The sequence below is a fragment of the Pinus tabuliformis genome, chromosome 9 (genome assembly GCF_031772625.1).
Source record: "Pinus tabuliformis cultivar Carrire ecotype Pingquan chromosome 9, CPIR1, whole genome shotgun sequence".
Lineage (NCBI taxonomy): Eukaryota > Viridiplantae > Streptophyta > Pinopsida > Pinales > Pinaceae > Pinus > Pinus tabuliformis.
The window spans coordinates 1238192389-1238211159 of record NC_142307.1 but is presented as its reverse complement, the minus strand read 5'-3'; the positions used below and the strand labels follow the sequence as shown (position 1 = coordinate 1238211159).

Sequence of the window (18771 nt, the reverse complement as noted above, 5' to 3'; positions counted from 1 at the left end):
TTTGATTGCAAGATATTATTTTGATTGGTTCTTGTGTGACAACCAAAATTTGTTTAGTATTGGTTCTTGTGTAACAATACTTTCATTGTTTTTGTGTTGAATCAAAAGACTTTGAAAACATTTAATCAACCATTCTTTCCTTGATCATTATTTGCAAAACATGTAACATTTGAATCATAATGCAATAGTAGTTGTTTGGAAAAAGTATGTTGGTTAGGATGATATGTGTAGAAAGGACATATATGACATATGGAAGGTGATAATGGAGTATGGATGTGAATATGAACATGGTGAAACATTTTCCAAATATTATAATTTTAGTATTAAAGGAATTGTATGATAAAAAGCTAGAAAACAACATACCTTTACTTACCTGAGTGGACAAACTGTGTATATGTAGAAAAGTGTAGCTTCTGCTGTTGAATCATGGAATGAAGAATACAAGAATGTGATCTGTGTCTTGGTTGCATATATGTTGGATGAAGTCGCGAATGTGGATCTTTTATTACTATTACTGAACCTGTGGAATCTACTCCTGAATCATATAGTCTTCATCTCGTCCCATATCATGGCACAATTCTTTCCATGTGAATGAATGTGTCAATGTCGAACATGGAAAGAAGTCATTGGATTACCGACCATTGATGAATGTCGTTAACTAATGTGAGGCAAACTCACTATTAATGTCAATGAGTGCCAAGGTACCCAAGTACATCTTGCGAAGTGCGAATGAATGAGTTGATGTCGAGCCACTTGCAAGATCCAACAAACAAGAGACATTAATGTATTCCCATTGTTCATTGGTGAGAAGACCTGCCATTAGGGCATGCAAGCCTCAAGGTACTAATAATGACTCTAGTCTTTGTCCGAGATAAGGTGTTGAGGTCGATGGGTCAAGACTTGTTGAAAGGTGGGCCTTAAGGAATCCCACATCAATCAACGCGAGTTCGTACAAATGATTGGTAGAACTATAGATACAAGATGTTATGGTCAAACAGTTTTTATGGCAAGGAAAACAAGGCAATGTAGAGAGATGGTTGGTTTATTCATGAGGAAAAAAGATGAACTAAAAGGTAGGCAAAAATGTATACGACTGAGAAAAGTAGACATGTATGAAGTCATGATGGATAAGGCAATGAACCAATGGACTTTAACATGGATGACTGACGAGGCTTTGAAGGAGAAGTGTGGGTAACATATCAGGACGCAAAAGATTTATGTGTAGCGACAAATGTCACGACATATGTAACTAACTCCTTCAAGCTTTCAATAATGAATGTGATTTCTCGAGATCACATCTGCATGAACTTGGATCTTCGTGCACCTGTAAAAGCTTAGTACGAATCCTGCATGAAAACTTTAAGAGCTCTTTGAAAGATATAAAATGCAAGAATGAGTATCAATGCTTAGCAACCAAAATAAAATGAAATGAGTTTTTTTTTACGTGTTGCATTTGTGCGCTCGTTCCCAACTCCAACATGACAAGTTAGCATAAAATGTTTTTAGCTGTTATGAAATGTCCATTTGCAATGTTTTGAAATTTTTTTTATTTTTTTTTTAATTTGTTTTTTTTTATTTGATATTTTTTTTTTTAATTTCTTTGATTTTTTTTATTTGTTTTTTTTTTTTTTTTCTGATTTCTAATTGTCTTGTTAAAATTAAAATTTGATTTGGATTGTTATTAAAATAAAAATAAAATAAAAAAAATGTTTTGCATTGTTTTGATTTTTTTATTTTATTTTTATTTTGAATTGTTTTAATATTTTTTTTTTTTTTGAATTAAAAACTTTAAAACTAATATTTGTTTTGTATGGTTATTTAAAAACTAGAAATAAATAAAACATAATTAAATCAAATCTAAAAAAATGTTTTGCATTGTTTTGATTTTTTTTTTTGACTTTTATTTTTTAATTGTTTTGTAATTTTCATTATAAGAGTTCAAGACAACCTTGATAGTGGAGTTAACATGTGCACTCAGCGGGTAAGATTTAAATCCAACCATAGTCAGACGGGACCTCCACTTACCAAAAAGCTCATGCCTCTCTACTCTTTCATCACCTTCACAGGCAATAACATTCACCATATCACGTGCTAGGCAGTGCTGCTCCATGCTGACATGCTCTTTGCTATCCCTTGGCAGAGTTACATCCAAAGATTCAAACATAGTAGTGTAATAACTCAAAGTCTCCATGAACCTGGGAAAGAAAGGTGCAGTATTAGTGTTGGCTTTTTGCTCCACCAACGTTACCACATTTGGAGACAAGCTTTTGACCATTCTTAAAAGTCGATCTCGATGATTACTTGTATTCACACTCTCATCAGGCATATGATGGAGCTGCAAAGGAAAATTTACAGCCAAAGCTTCCCCATGCATTGTATGACCACAACGAAGAACAATTATTGCCTTTAAAGAATAAAAACGATACTCAAAACAAATTGGACAGTTGTGGTGCATTGAGTTCTCTATGCAGGGTTGGCCCTTTTGCAAACTAACCGTATAGAAACAACCACATTTCTGGCAATGGAAAAAAAATTTATCCCGTCCTCCTACCCTGCATATGCCACAATCATCACAATGATATTGTTGCTTTGAGATATCATCATCAAAGAACTTGCACGTTGAATAGAAATAATCCCCCATTTTAACACCACAGTTTTCGCAAATTTTCTTGACATTTTTCTGGGTCACACAGAGAACAAATAACCCATTCAACTTTGTATCTTAGGAGCTCATGGCGCAACAAGGGGTCCTTTAAATGGCTCATGGATTCATTGTGACATTGCTTACAAGCATAGATCTCATTGCAACAAGGGGCCCAAATCCGAAATCGTCTCCTGTAATGGGCGCAACCATGTTCCATCTTTCCAGGTTTCTCTATCTTCTAAAGTAAAATAATTCCATTGATCAAACATTTTTTATGCTTTCATAAAATAGATCTGATAGTTTAGATCTTAAGTATTAGGGGTTTATGCAGTGCATTATATTAGATATCGTTTTTGGGATTCAACTGCGTTAAGTAAGTCATTAATGTATGACCATTTCCATGAGAGGTATTCTTAACTGACTAATTTCTCATGATTTTTTGAATTGTTCACTTAGCACTCATTGCATCGGGTGATGCTCACAAGGGTGAAGAAGTGGGATTGAAACTAGTGAAATGAATCACATAGCGTCAATCGTCACTTCCGGGGCTTGCACCCGGTAACCAGGACTTCCCGGGAGGTCACAGTTAAGCGTGCTTGAGCCAGAGGAGATCTGGGATGGGTGACCTCCCGGGAAGTCCTGGTTACTGGGTGCAAGCCCTGGAAGTGACGATTGACGCTATGTGATTCATTTCACTAGTTTCAATCCCACTTCTTCACCCCTGTGAGCATCACCCGATGCAATGAGTGCTAAGTGAACAATTCAAAAAATCATGAGAAATTAGTCAGTTATGACTACCTCTCATGGAAATGGTCATACGTTAATGACTTACTTAACGCAGTTGAATCCTAAAAATGATATCTAATATAATGCACTGCGTAAACCCCTAATGCTTAAATTCAAAAAGAGTGAAGGGATCTCTACTTGAATGGTTCATGAGGCACAATACTTGCTAAGGTTTTGCAAATGGGGTAGCAAGCTAAGTGGGCTTGATTGTGGGGAAAACTCCACAGTTAAGCGCGCTTGAGCCAGAGGAGATCTGGGATGGGTGACCTCCCGGGAAGTCCTGGTTACCGGGTGCAAGCCCCGGAAGTGACGATTGACGCTATGTGATTCATTTCACTAGTTTCAATCCCACTTCTTCACCCCTGTGAGCATCACCCGATGCAATGAGTGCTAAGTGAACAATTCAAAAAATCATGAGAAATTAGTTAGTTACGACTACCTCTCATGGAAATGGTCATACGTTAATGACTTACTTAACGCAGTTTTTATTTGTAATATGCATTTCCATTCTAAACAAACTTCCTACACCTATTTCATCTGAGGTCCCATATATTATGGTTTGCTTCTAAGTTTACGATACCCCGGATTGATAAATTAAATGACAGGGATTTAGCAGACAACTAAATCGCCCAACATTTTGGCCTACACATGTCATCAAACTCAAGCCACTTTTAGGTATAAGCAAATACATGTTATTTCTCTAACTTTTAATCATAAATTCACTCTAAATACATGAAATTAATAACTTTGTAAAATGGTAATGGAAATATAGGGTTATGTAATGATAATATGATGAAATGAGGTGACAAAATGAGGATAAAGGTGAAAATGGAGTGAAAATTGATGTTAATTTGGCGGCCCAACATACCCCCCAACTTAAGTTATTGCATGTCCTCATGCAATCTATTACATTGATCATGATTTGATCTTTTGAATTGTCTTGCTTTTACATGAACTTTGGCTGATATCGATTTTTTTAATTTCACATAATTTTCTTTTTGACAACCTTGTTCCTTTTTACAAAGTCTTCTCTCTTAAAAACATTTGATTGCAAGATATTATTTTGATTGGTTCTTGTGTGACAACCATAATTTGTTTAGTATTGGTTCTTGTGTAACAATACTTTCATTGTTTTTGTGTTGAATCAAAAGACTTTGAAAACATTTAATCAACCATTCTTTCCTTGATCATTATTTGCAAAACATGTAACATTTAAATCATAATGCAATAGTAGTTGTTTGGAAAAACTATGTTGGTTAGGATGATATGTGTAGAAAGGACATATATGACATATGGAAGGTGATAATGGAGTATGGATGTGAATATGAACATGGTGAAACATTTTCCAAATATTATAATTTTAGTATTAAAGGAATTGTATGATAAAAAGCTAGAAAAGAACATACCTTTACTTACCTGAGTGGACAAACTGTGTATATGTAGAAAAGTGTAGCTTCTGTTGTTGAATCATGGAATGAAGAATACAAGAATGTGATCTATGTCTTGGTTGTATATATGTTGGATGAAGTCGCGAATGTGGATCTTTTATTACTATTACTGAACCTGTTGAATCTACTCCTGAATCATATAGTCTTCATCTCGTCCCATATCGTGGCACAATTATTTCCATGTGAATGAATGTGTCGATGTCGAACATGGAAAGAAGTCATTGGATTACCGAACATTGATGGATGTCATTAACCAATGCGAGGCAAACTCACCATTAATGTTAATGTGTGCCAAGGTACCCAAGTGCATCTTGTGAAGTGCGAATGAATGAGCTGATGTCGAGCCACTTGCAAGATCCAACAAACAAGAGACATTAATGTATTCCCATTGTTCATTTGCGAGAAGACTTGCCATTAGGGCATGCAAGCCTCAAGGTACTAATAATGACTCTAGTCTTTGTCTGAGATAAGGTGTTGAGGTCGATGGGTCAAGACTTGTTGAAAGGTGGGCCTTAAGGAATCCCACATCAGTCAACACGAGTTCGTACAAATGATTGGTAGAACTATAGATACAAGATGTTATGGTCAAACAATTTTTATGGCAAGGAAAACAAGGCAATGTAGAGAGGTGGTTGGTTTATTCATGAGGCAAAAAGATGAACTGAAAGGTAGGCAAAAATGTATGCGACTGAGAAAAGTAGACATGTATGAAGTCATGATGGATAAGACAATGAATCAATGGACTTCAACATGGATGACTGATGAGGCTTTGAAGGAGAATTGTGGGTAACATATCATGACGCAAAAGATTTATGTGTAGCGACAAATGTCACAACATATGTAACTAACTCCTTCAAGCTTTCAATAATGAATGTGATTTCTCGAGATCACATCTGCATGAACTTAGATCTTCGCGCGCCTGTAAAAGCTTAGTACAAATCCTGCATGAAAACTTTAAGAGCTCTTTGAAAGATATAAAATGCAAGAATGAGTATGAATGCTTAGCAACCAAAATAAAATGAAATGAGTTTTTTTTTACCTGTTGCCTTTGCGCGCTCGTTCCCAACTCCAACAAGACAAGTTAGCATAAAATGTTTTTAGCTGTTATGAAATGTCCATTTGCAATTTTTTGAAATTTTTTTATTTTTTTTTTAATTTGTTTTTTTTATTTTTTGATATTTTTTTTTAATTGCTTTGATTTTTTTTATTTTTTATTTTATTTCTAACTGTCTTGTTAAAATTAAAATTTGCTTTGGATTGTTATTAAAATAAAAATAAAATAAAAAAATGTTTTGCATTGTTTTGATTTTTTGATTTTATTTTTATTTTGAATTGTTTTAATATATATATATATATAGATATATATATATATATATATATATATATATATATATATATATATATATATATATAGATATAGATATAGATATATATTTTGAATTAAAAACTTTAAAACTAATATTTGTTTTGTATGGTTATTAAAAAAAAACTAGAAATAAATAAAACATAATTAAATCAAATCTAAAAAAAATGTTTTGCATTGTTTTGATTTTTTTTTTTTGACTTTTTGTTTTAATTGTTTTGTAATTTTCATTATAGGAGTTCAAGACAACCTTGATAGTGGAGTTAACATGTGCACTCAGCGGGTAAGATTTAAAGCCAGCCATAGTCAGACGGGACCTCCACTTACCAAAAAGCTCATGCCTCTCTACTCTTTCATCACCTTCACAGGCAATAACATTCACCATATCACGTGCTAGGCAGTGCTGCTCCACACTGACATGCTCTTTGCTATCCCTTGGCAGAGTTACATCCAAAGATACAAACATAGCAGTGTAATAACTCAAAGTCTCCATGAACCTGGGAAAGAAAGGTGCAGTATTAGTGTTGGCTTCTTGCTCCACCAACGTTACCACATTTGGAGACAAGCTTTTGACCATTCTTAAAAGCCGATCTCGATGATTACTTGTATTCACACTCTCATCAGGCATATGATGGAGCTGCAAAGGAAAATTTACAGCCAAAGCTTCCCCATGCATTGTATGACCACAACGCAGAACAATTATTGCCTTTAAAGAATAAAAAAGATACTCAAAACAAATTGGACAGTTGTGGCGCACTGAGTTCTCTACGCAGGGTTGGCCCTTCTCCAAACTAACCGTATAGAAACAACCACATTTCTGGCAATGGAAAAAAAAATTATCCTGTCCTCCTACCCTGCATATGCCACAATCATCACAATGATATTGTTGCTTTGAGATATCATCATCAAAGAACTTGCACGTTGAATAGAAATAATCCCCCATTTTAACACCACAGTTTTCGCAAATTTGCTTGACATTTTTCTGGGTCACACAGAGAACAAATAACCCATTCAACTTTGTATCTTGGGAGCTCATGGCGCAACAAGGGGTCCTTTAAATGGCTCATGGATTCATTGTGACATTGCTTACAAGCATAGATCTCATTGCAACAAGGGGCCCAAATCCGACATCGTCTCCTGTAATGGGCGCAACCATGTTCCATCTTTCCAGTGTTCAGGCCCATGCCTTGGAAACTTCCAAATGATTTACACATGTCATCAAACTCAAGCCACTTTTAGGTATAAGAAAATACATGTTATTTCTCTAACTTTTAATCATAAATTCACTCTAAATACATGAAATTAATAACTTTGGAAAATGAAAATATAAACTCATATGGTAATGGAAATATAGGGTTATGTAATGATAATATGATGAAATGAGGTGACAAATTGAGGATAAAGGTGAAAATGGAGTGAAAATTGATGTTAATTTGGCGGCCCAACACGCCGCGCATCCAACCTAATGCGCCACACCCAGCGTATGCGCTGTGCCCATGTCATTTTGCACTGTGAAATGTGGCCCAATGCGCCGTGCCTGGTGAGTGCGCTGTGCCTCCTACCCAGTGTGTCGCACCGGTCAACTTGGAGCGATTTTCACGCAAACTTCTCGCTTGCTCACCACAACCACTTTGATTTATTTTCTCTTTGCTCTTGGAGTACAAATGAGCTTTAAACACTTGGAGAAATGATTTATACATGGAGGTTTTCAATTTTAATTTTTCCAAACCCAATTTCATAATCTTTTGCAAATGACTTTATTTTCAAACTCTGTTTTTTGGACTTTTTCACTTCATTTGAACTTTGTGATGAACCAAATGACCTGAGCTTTGCTTGTTTTGCAGGTGTTGGAACTACTGGGGCTAAGGAAAGAAACCAGGGTTGCAGATGGAGTGATAAATAATGAAGAAAACAAAATTTCATGATTTTTGTACAATAAAAGCTAAATACTCTGTTTTTTCCTCAAAACAGAGTTTTGAGGGAAAACACATTTTCGAACACTTGATGATGAATTTTATTGATGCTGGAACCTCCTCATGGCCTGCTGGTTGTTATTGGACACTTTGAAACATTTTTTGACAAAACCCTAATAAAACCCTAGACCTAATTGACAATGAAACCCTAAAGACAACCTTTGCTATCTTAAGATAAAAAGAAGATTGTATATGCTTTTTAATGAACAAACATGAGCCAGCAGGTAGATAACATGAGGGAAACTGTAGGAAGGCCACCACCATTAGACAATCCATGCGCCTAATGGAATGCAAATGACTGGGTGGGACACCTAATATGAAATGCAACAAGAGGATTTGATCTCTGATAGTGGGATGAAAATACCGACTCTAACACATACCAAAGAAACACAACTAACCTAAGGATACAATAAATTAAGTTGAAATTAACTAACTCTTAAGTGTCTAAATATCATAACATCCCCCATCAAAACAACTTTAGATAGGATTGAAGTATTTTTAAATGTGATGCAATAGGTGAAGGAAGGAGTCACTATAGCCTATCCCCTTTAATGACAACTTCTTGAACCATTAACATAGATTGAAGTTTGGCCCACAAGACATATTCTAATTGGTGATGGCCATGTAATGAAGTGTGATTTAAACAATGAGATTCAAGGTTCAAATATTCCCTTTATCAAGCCAAAAAGAAAAAAGGAAAAGCATGATTGAAGTTTGAAAAACTTTTCTTCTATGACAGACTTTGTGAAAATGTCTATAACCTTAACATTTATGAGGAAATAAAGCACTTTGAGAAATTAACCCTAAAGAAGCTTTCTAATGAGTGCATCTAAACCTCAATTTGTTTTTGGTACCTATATTAAACTAGAGATATGGTGATTTAAATGGAATTCTAATTATTTCACTAGAGTGTGGTTAAATATTGATAATGGAATATAAATCTAAAAGAATATACCAAATTCATATGGTTTTTTGAATTTAAATAATTGTCACAGAATACTTCATTTCTATTCAAGGGAAGTGAAGGGAAAATTACTTCTTACAAGACCAAGTGAAAAATATAAAACTGATATTGAAAACATAACTTGTATTAGAATTTTTATCATCAAGGTCACTAGTACAATAAAAATAGTGAAACTAAAGAACAATATGCCCCCCTTAAAGTCTAATTTCATGAACTGAGCCCTGCCTTAGATACCAAAATATCCATTTTTATACCTTCTATTGTGTCTTATTAAGTGTTTTCATATTCCACGAACATGATCAATAGCAAAGAAAACATTAGGATGGGAATTAGTCAAATATAAAACGCTACAAATAAATTGATGGTACAAAGTGGCATCTACTTTAGGTATAGTATAAGTGATATATTTTGTTTAGAATGCTCGATGTGAAAATGGTGAATAATATCACATATATATTTAAAATTGGAGAAAGGAAATTCCTTCCTTGGTTTTTAGAACTTGGAGGCCAAGAACATATTGCAAATTTCTTGTCTATCATTTCAAAATTATTCTTAAGGAGGGATTTTACATCGGTTAAAATTTTAGAATCACTGCCAATAAGTATAAGGTGATTTTGATAAAGAAAAATTATTATGAGATGGTTACCTAGTTCCTTGGTACTACCAATGGGTTTAGAATGGCATCTACACAAATTAGTGTCAAGAACAAAGATATACATCTTAGCATATGAAGCTCAAGGAGGTTGATTAATGCCTTAAAGATATTTTTGAAGATGGAAAACAAGGCTAGGGTAATTCTAGATATAGAAAACAATTTTTTTTCCATTTAAATTTATTCTTGAAATCTCCATTCAAAGAGGTGGATTTCACATCCATTTGATGGACCTCCAATTTATATGATACAAAAAACGCTAGAAAAAGGTGCATGGAATTCATTTTTGCTATAATAGAAAATCCACTCCACTTGAGGAAATACTTTGAAAAATAACTAAGCATCATGTTTTCTTCCTTTTAGAAGAGTTACAATATCACAAGTATTGTTCCCTATTAAGGAATGATATTTTTCTTTTATTTTTGCATCCCAATTTGGATGCCAAAAACTTATACAAATGTTGTCATATATTGAGTTTTTGAAACTTGAACCAAAATAAGAAGGGCTCATTGAAACTAGGAACATGTACACTATTTATTTGAAACATCACCATCAAGATCACTAACAAATTCTTATGTTTTATGAAAACATCTAGGAATCTATGGTGTTGGATAAAGCTCATGTGAAATGGAACAAATAAAGAAAAATTAGCAAGCAGAGGTGGATATTAATCCTCACTATCATCATAAGAAGAAGGAACTATAATAGGAGCACTATTAGAAAAGTTGGGAACAAAGTATCACACAATCACCAAACGACAAAGTTGATGTGAAACTACTAAATTAACCTTGTAGGCTAAGAGATATTATCAAACTTACAATTTCTCCTAATAATAATTTCACTGGAATTGGTTTAATGAATTACATAACCTTTCACATCTTCAGAATTTCTAATACAAAATCCACTTCTCACTCTTAGGTTATTATAATTTTCTTTCTCAACAAGTTTGTGAGCCTATGCATCACGACTAGATGAAAAAAAATGGCTTACATATGATTTAATTTTACTCCATTCTTCCATTCATTCTTATATATTTTAAATACTTTGCAGGAGTGTGATTAATTATGTGATTTGTATAATTAATGGATTTGACCCAAAAAAAGGACTTAATCCCTTAGGTTGCATCATAAAATTTTCCATACCCATTAGTGTGTGATTATCTAAAAATGTTACATCTAAATTCCCTATAAAGTGCAATAAGTTGTAATATTAAGTTGTAAACTTACTATTAACATATTTTCCTGCTTTATTTGTTCTTAACTTTTGAAGTTGTCTACATTTTTTTCTTTCTACACATGCCTTATAGGACAAAAATATGTAAAACAATTAACTCCTAAGTTTTAATAAATAAACCCAAGAGCATATAGATAAGTCATCACTAAAAGTTGAGAAGCACTCAAGGCTTAAGATCGAAGTAAAATGAAGTTGATTGCAAAATAACTATGTATAAGATATAGATGGGTTGTAAAATGATACATTTGTCAAAATTATCCTAATGAGGTTTTCCAAGAAAATCGCCAAATAAAACACCATTGTTGCAAGAAATGAGAGGAAAACTAGTCACCATATTTTGATTGCAGAGTTATTGTAATTATAGATATGATGTGACACCCCATTTTCATTTCCCCAAAAATTGTTTTGTTATTAAATACTTGTAATTTTAGGTTACTAGCATTTATATTATGTACAAAAAATTATTATGTGACGTATTATTCTATTTTATTAATAAAAATGATAAAGTTGAAGGAAGGGAGCCACTGACATATCATGATGCCTTGGCAAGGTGGAAAACTTGAATAAGGAGGAAAATATGCAAGGGGGGTGGGGAGTGGGAGAAATTGTAGCCTTGATTGAATAAGTATTATTTTCCCTTGATGTGATGGTTGGTATTCCCAAGAATATTCTATCAGAATAGTGGGAAGATGAAGGGTCAAGGCGTGATTATAAAATTGAGAAACTATTAAGGGGGTTCTTGGCTCTTATTTTCTCCTTAGCTTTTATATCATACTATCTCACTCAAAAATCTGATTTCGCAAGATAAATGGTGGCAAAACCTAGAGAGGTTCATATCTTGTGACTAGTTAAGAGCTATGAGTGATAGCTACATGACACACTATTTTTTCCTATGTGTGGAGGAGAGTGACCTTCACATATTGTGTTAAATCCAACCTAAAAATTGTGTGATAAATCCTTGAGTTTATTTTTCCCTCAAGGCATCAAGATATGGCATGCCAGTGGCTAACTGTGAGGAAAATTGTTGCATAGTTGAGCCTAAGGTCAGGTGAAACATGGATCACCCTACTTCAATTCCAATTTTTTCTAGTTATAATAGATATATGCTTATTTCTATGTTATTTTTATTTATTGCATGAATAATTTAGTGATATGTAGGAATTCTTTTTGTTATTGTATTATTTTATCTATGATAATAAGGTGAGTTATGATAGTAAAGTATAGAGAAGAGGGTTTAAATTCACTTGGCTATGGAATTTAAATGAATTGGGATGCATGGGCAATGCATGATATTTTTTGTAATTACATATCTTCCCTATGAATTGCATGTTTTCCTTACTAAGAACATGTTTAATTTTATTTAATTTCCTCTATAGGCTATAAGTAATTTCATAGAGTTTAATAATAGAAGCCCAAAATGTGATTTATTGGGTAAAAGGCCATCATGGAATTTTTACTATAATGTTTCTTCTGGGAGGATCTAGAGTTTAAAACTTGGACGATTGTGCTGGGAAATCACGCTAACCATTTAGTTCAATTTTTAGATCTTGGTTCACTATATTTTCATATATATGATATGAGGAATTTATGCTTCCTGCATGCTTCCTCAAATAGGTTATCTTGGAATTTTCACTATAACTTTTCATCTTGGAGGTTCCAAATGCTAAAACTTGGATCATATTGAAGGGAAATCTCGATGATCATCTGGTTCATTTTTCTAAATCTTGACTCACTATCTTTTGAGACTTATACTCTAAGAAATTCAAGCTTAATAGAACTTGAATGTTATGTAATCAAATCATAATATATATATATATATATATATATATATATATATATATATATATATATATATGTATATGTATATGTATATGTATATGTATATGTATATGTATATGTATATGTATATGTATATGTATATGTATATGTATATGTATATGTATATGTATATATATATATCAACCACTTGGAAATAAGCTTGTTTTAGGGGTCAACCTCCTTTTACATCACGAAATTGAAAAAATCTTAGATGATTCAAATGACAGGACCTCCTTAATATTTATAGGAGTCTAAAGGGTAAAAATATAATTAAGGCCTACATAACACTAATAATGTAAGTGGTCCATAATAACAATAGCGGTTTTCTAAGGGGCGCAACAATAACAATATGGGGTACTATGGGGAACAAAAATAACAATATGCAGTCTACACTAGTATCATAGGGACCTAACATGCCCCTCTCCTTCAAAAAAGTGTTGTCCTCAACACTTCTGTAGATTTGGATTATTTTGTATGAAATACTCATCCTCCCATGTGGAATCTTCATTAGGTAAGTTCTTCCACTTGATGAGATACTCTGAAATTGATTGATTCCATAGCTATCAGATTCTTATTTTTGTGATTGCCTCAGGTTCCAATATGATTTTCCTTCCACGTCAAGTTCTGGCAATATAGTTTGAACTAGGAGCTTGTCACCTATAACATTTTTTAAGCATGAAACATGTGAAATCGGGTGCACTTGTGAGGATACAGGAAACTCCAATTTGTATGCCATAGTACCAATCTTTTGCAATACCTTGTAAGAGTTATAGTACGTACGTGATAATTTTGTATCATTCTTGGCTTGATTGAGGGACAATTTTTTGTATGGTTGTAGTCATAAAAATACCCAATTTCCGACATCAAAACTTCTTTCACTATAATGTTAATATACATGTTGTTTCATTCAAATTTTGCGCTAGATTCAAATTATCCTTAAATATTTGGAGAACTTGTTGTTGATGCACAATGTTATATTCCACTACTTGAACATTATAGTTGTCTCTTAAAGAAGATGTGATGTATCGTGGATGATATCCATAAAGTGCCATAAATAGGGCCAATTTTGTTGCAGTATGAAAGCAATTGTCATACCATCATTATACCATAAGCAACCACTTAACCCACTACGTTTGTTTCTCATATAAAAACAAACAAACATATCCTTCCAAGCATTTATTCACTATCTCATTTTTTCGATCATATTGAGGATGATAATATGAGTTATGAGCTAAATGAGTACCAAGACAAGAAAATAATTTTGTGAAAAAATTTCCAGGGAAAATGGGATCTCTGTCACTTACAATGATCTTTGGGTTTCCATGTACCTTTTGAAATCATTCCACAAATGTAGTACCAATTGTACTTGCTTTGAAAGGATGAGATAGTGCACAAAAGTGTGCATATTTGGTAAGTCTATTGACTACCACTATGATGACACTATTTCCTTTGGAATTGGGTAAACCTATGATAAAATCCATTGACACTTCCTCCCAACACTACCTTGTAATGGCTAATGGTTGTAAAATACCTGGGGTCTTAATTGTCTCAACTTTATTTTGTTGGCAAACCAAACATTTCACCACAAATTTTTGAATATCGGATTTAAGGCCATCCCAAAAAAATTCATTCTTAACTTTGTGGTAAGTTTTTAAAAAACTTGAGTGCCCTCCTTTAAGAGAGGTGTGCAATTCAAAAAGAACCTTTTCTTTGAGTTGGGCTTTCTTACTTAGATATAAACAATATTTGTACCATAATGATTCACTTTTCTAGATAAATGTACCAAATGCACTAGGACCTTGCTGCAACTTCTGAATGAGTGTCCATACCTCTTTGTCATTGTTAGAGTCCAACCCTAACCTGTTATTTATGTAATAATCCGAAGGGGCGTAGTCAGAGTCATAACTAGTTAGTTGATTTAATAAATCCCATAAGTAGTTATCCATATTAATAATAATTGTAAGTGGTTAACCCGTATTATAGAAAAGGGGCCATAATTAGTTATAAATGGTTCATAGTTAATAAATAAAGTGGTTAACCTGTGTTTTTCAAGGGACCACTAGTATTTTTGATTTTATATATCAATAAGCTATAAATAGACTTAGACAATAAGGGAAGAATCATTGAGCCTTATTATAACTGAGCATTGATCTGTTGTAGGTTGCCCCCTTGAAGAGGCAAGTGAACATTGCATTTTTTTTATGAATAATTAAATATCTTTGCATATTATCTCATTTCATGTGATATTTTTGTGTTCTGGGCTATTTTGTTTCGTATTTCTGGCATTTTGGTTTTCTCGCAGCTCAAGTGCATAACAAGTGGTATCAGAGGACTTTCTAGGGCTAGTTATACCTCTAATTTTTGCCAAAATTTAATTTTAGGCTAGAGGCATGTTCCAGTGTCTTTAAACCACAAGATATGTCATTGAATGCATAAATCTAAATATTTGGAGAGGCATGCTCATAGGAACTACAAGAGGTGGTCACACTTGTTGGACACCCTTGTAACCCATTTGGGTAACCATTTGAGTAATAACGTATTAGGCAGAACCATGCATGGACTACACTTCCACATACCCTTGATTATATTGGAAACCCCCCTAGGGTAACCTGAAACCTAAACTTACATAAGTCATCGGCCATCTTGCTACTATAGTACACCAAGAAAAACACTCAGAGAGATTACTCGCATGTACAATAAGGTAGTCGGGTAGTAAGGCTAAGGGTATGGTTGATCCTCTTTAGTTAGTGCCTTGAAATATTGGGTCAGTTACTATTGTTGGACCCCTGCGTATATTGTGATCTGTAGCACCTAAAACTCCTCTGAGACCACATTTCCCTCATCTATCTGAAGATCACCCCTACCTTATCATCCAAATAAAATCTAGCTGGTAGGGTTCGACTGTCACTATCTAGATCAGATCCAGCAGTTGGGGTCATGTCACTATCTTACAGATCATATCTAGCAGTTGGGGTCATCTCACCATTGTACATATCAGATTCAATAGTTTGGGTTTTCATAATGCAGATACGACTCTTTGTGTAATGAGGGCTTTGGCCACCATAGTCCACATCATGTTGTCGCAACACATTCTGCAGTACCAAGACCTTGGGGTTTATGTTACTACTGTCTTAGCACAAATTTCATAGGATAATTGGAAGTATCAATCTTTCTAGAATTTGACCACTATAGTATTGATGAGCTTAAAGTAAAACTCCTTTTAGAGTGAAAAAAAATGATCTAGGGCCATCTCAGGATGCTTGCAAGAGACATATCCGTAAATTTTAGGACGATAAGGTGGTCATAGTGGTACCATTCACTTATAGGCCCCCAATCCTCAGGAGGTCCCAAATTTTTGCCGGCATGGCTTCAAGTGACCCATGTCATTAGACTCCTAATCTTGCCCTCTTTCCAAGAATATGACTATTAAGTAAGCTCAAAATTTGACCTGAGCTAATATATGCTCAGTACCACGTCTCAAGTTATGGCTGCAAAAAGGGTTGCCAAGAAGGTCGACAACCTCGAGAAAAAATTCAATGACTTCCAAGAGACCATTACCTCCCACCTCACAAAATTATTGACCACTATAAACATGCCTTGTGAACCCATGAGGGAAGATCATAGTGTTGATGCATACATACAAGGAGAATCCATCCATCACATTCATTTCCATGGAGATCACCAATATTTCAACCACCATACACCAAAGCTAGACATGTACAAATATGATGATTCTAACACTGTAGTATGGTTTGCACAAATGGAAGGATAGAAATAAACAACATGTGGGAGCACTTTACTTGGACCAAGAGAGATCGAAGTGGTGGAAGTGACATCAAAAATTTTATCCAAGGAAGCCCAGTTGGAATACATTCTCAAAATCCATATGTGACCGCTTTGATCAGGAATATCACTTTTTGGGTAGTCTCACAAAGCTTAGGCAAATAGGTACAGTAAGGGACTACATTGCATCTTTTGAACAATTTTCCATTAGAGCTGATGGACAAGGAGATGAACTTTACTTGGAATGTTTTATCACTGGCCTAAAGGAATCCATCCAAGCCCATGTTCGAATGTTGTAGAAACACTTGTAGATCAACTCGTAATGCAATGTACTAAAGCAAAACACATGATCTACTTCTACAAAACATTAAGCGGAAGAAAAATTGATTTCATGAGCAACATCAACATAAGCACATATAACTGATCAACATAAATAATCACACATAACATAGATATATCATTGGGGAAAGCACCTGCATAAAACCCCCGACATTGTATTATCAATCAAGTGGAAATTCTCTTATGGTTACAAAAATTATCAGCTCGAGCTATCTTGCACTCTCTGCAATCAAATGATGAAGATCATAAACTCACTATGCCTCAATATGTAGGCCTCAAGTCCACCAATCCCCTATTTCCTTGTGCAATTTTGATTGGGGTCTAATTCATAACATGTGAGCATTGGCCCCAAATCATACCTATTGTCAACCATAGGTCCAACTACGCAATCCTTGAGGACACTAGTTACTCCTGCATGCAAGGAATATTCCATGGGAAGATCCAAGCATTTGATAGTATACTGTCCCTCATCTGATCTCAACTAGGTCTCTGACAGAACTAACATGCAATAGTTATCCATGAGTGAATCCTCAGTTATCTAAAATAATAGTTGTCACATGCATGCAAGCATTTAACAAACTATATTTTTATTATTTTAACAACTTCTTAAAATAATATAACTGCACTTGACTAGTAACCTAAGTCAATTGATTCTCTCATTATAGAACTCATACTTAATTCCTTAATCAGTGGAGAGAATGAAGGATAAATTCCTCAATCAGTGAGACAACTAATTTGCATGTTCTCACAAAGACTTCAAGTTTAATTTTTCCAACTAATTAACTCATGGAGATTAATTAGTTAATATTTTAAACTGTTGTTAAGACCAAATTTGATTTTACTTCCTATAGATAGACCAGGGACTGCTATAAATAGGAAGGGACCCAGAAATGCTGTTTTTAGAACTTTTTATTTTTAGCAGTTTCACCTCTCACCCAAGGTGACCTCACTGGCCAAACTACTATTTTTAGACATGCTATTTTTATACATTCTATTTTTAGCACATTCTAAATTTAGCATTTCTTGTTGCCCACTTTTCAACACTCCTTCTCAACAAGAAATGGACTATCAGCAACCCTGATCCTATCTCTGTGGAACTCAAACTTGCCTTTTGACAATGCCTTTGTCAAAATATCTGCATCATGTTCCTTGGTCGAAATGTACTACAACATCATGATCCTCTTGACCACACAATATCGTAGATGATGATAGCAGATATCTATATGCTTGGACCTGTCATGAAACACTGGATTCTTATAGAGTTTAATGCAACTCTGATTATCACAATATATCACTGTAGGATCCATCATCTAACCAAACAATCCCACTAGAATCTTCTGCATCCAGATGTCCTCACATACAACGTGACTAGCTGCCATGTACCCTGCCTCCGCTGTGCTAAGTGCAACTGATCTCTGTTTCTGGCTATACCAAGAAACTGCAACTGACCCAAGGTTGAAGATTCCTCCAAAAGTGCTCTTCCTGTCTAATGGACTAGCTACCCAATCTGCATCTGTGAAGCCTTGGAGCTTCACTCCCTTTACCTGCCTATACCATAATCCATACTGTGTAGTGCCTCTGAGATATCTCAGCACATGCTTTGCCACCTTCCAAAATTACTTGGTTGGCTAAACCATAGCTTGACTTAGCTGGTTCACTGCAAAGCACAAATCTGGTCATGTGTTCACCAAATACATGAGTGAACCCACAAGTTTCCTATAAATAGTAGCAGCTACTACCTCACCTAAAGTAGCATCCTCCTTCCTCC

The 18771-nt window shown here is 34.4% G+C and overlaps 1 pseudogene; it reads right to left on the bottom strand.

Annotated features, from left to right (window-relative positions):
- Positions 1–1900: 1900 nt before the first annotated feature.
- On the bottom strand, positions 1901–7425 carry LOC149153036 (uncharacterized; annotated as a pseudogene).
- Between the last annotated feature and the right edge of the window lie 11346 nt (positions 7426–18771).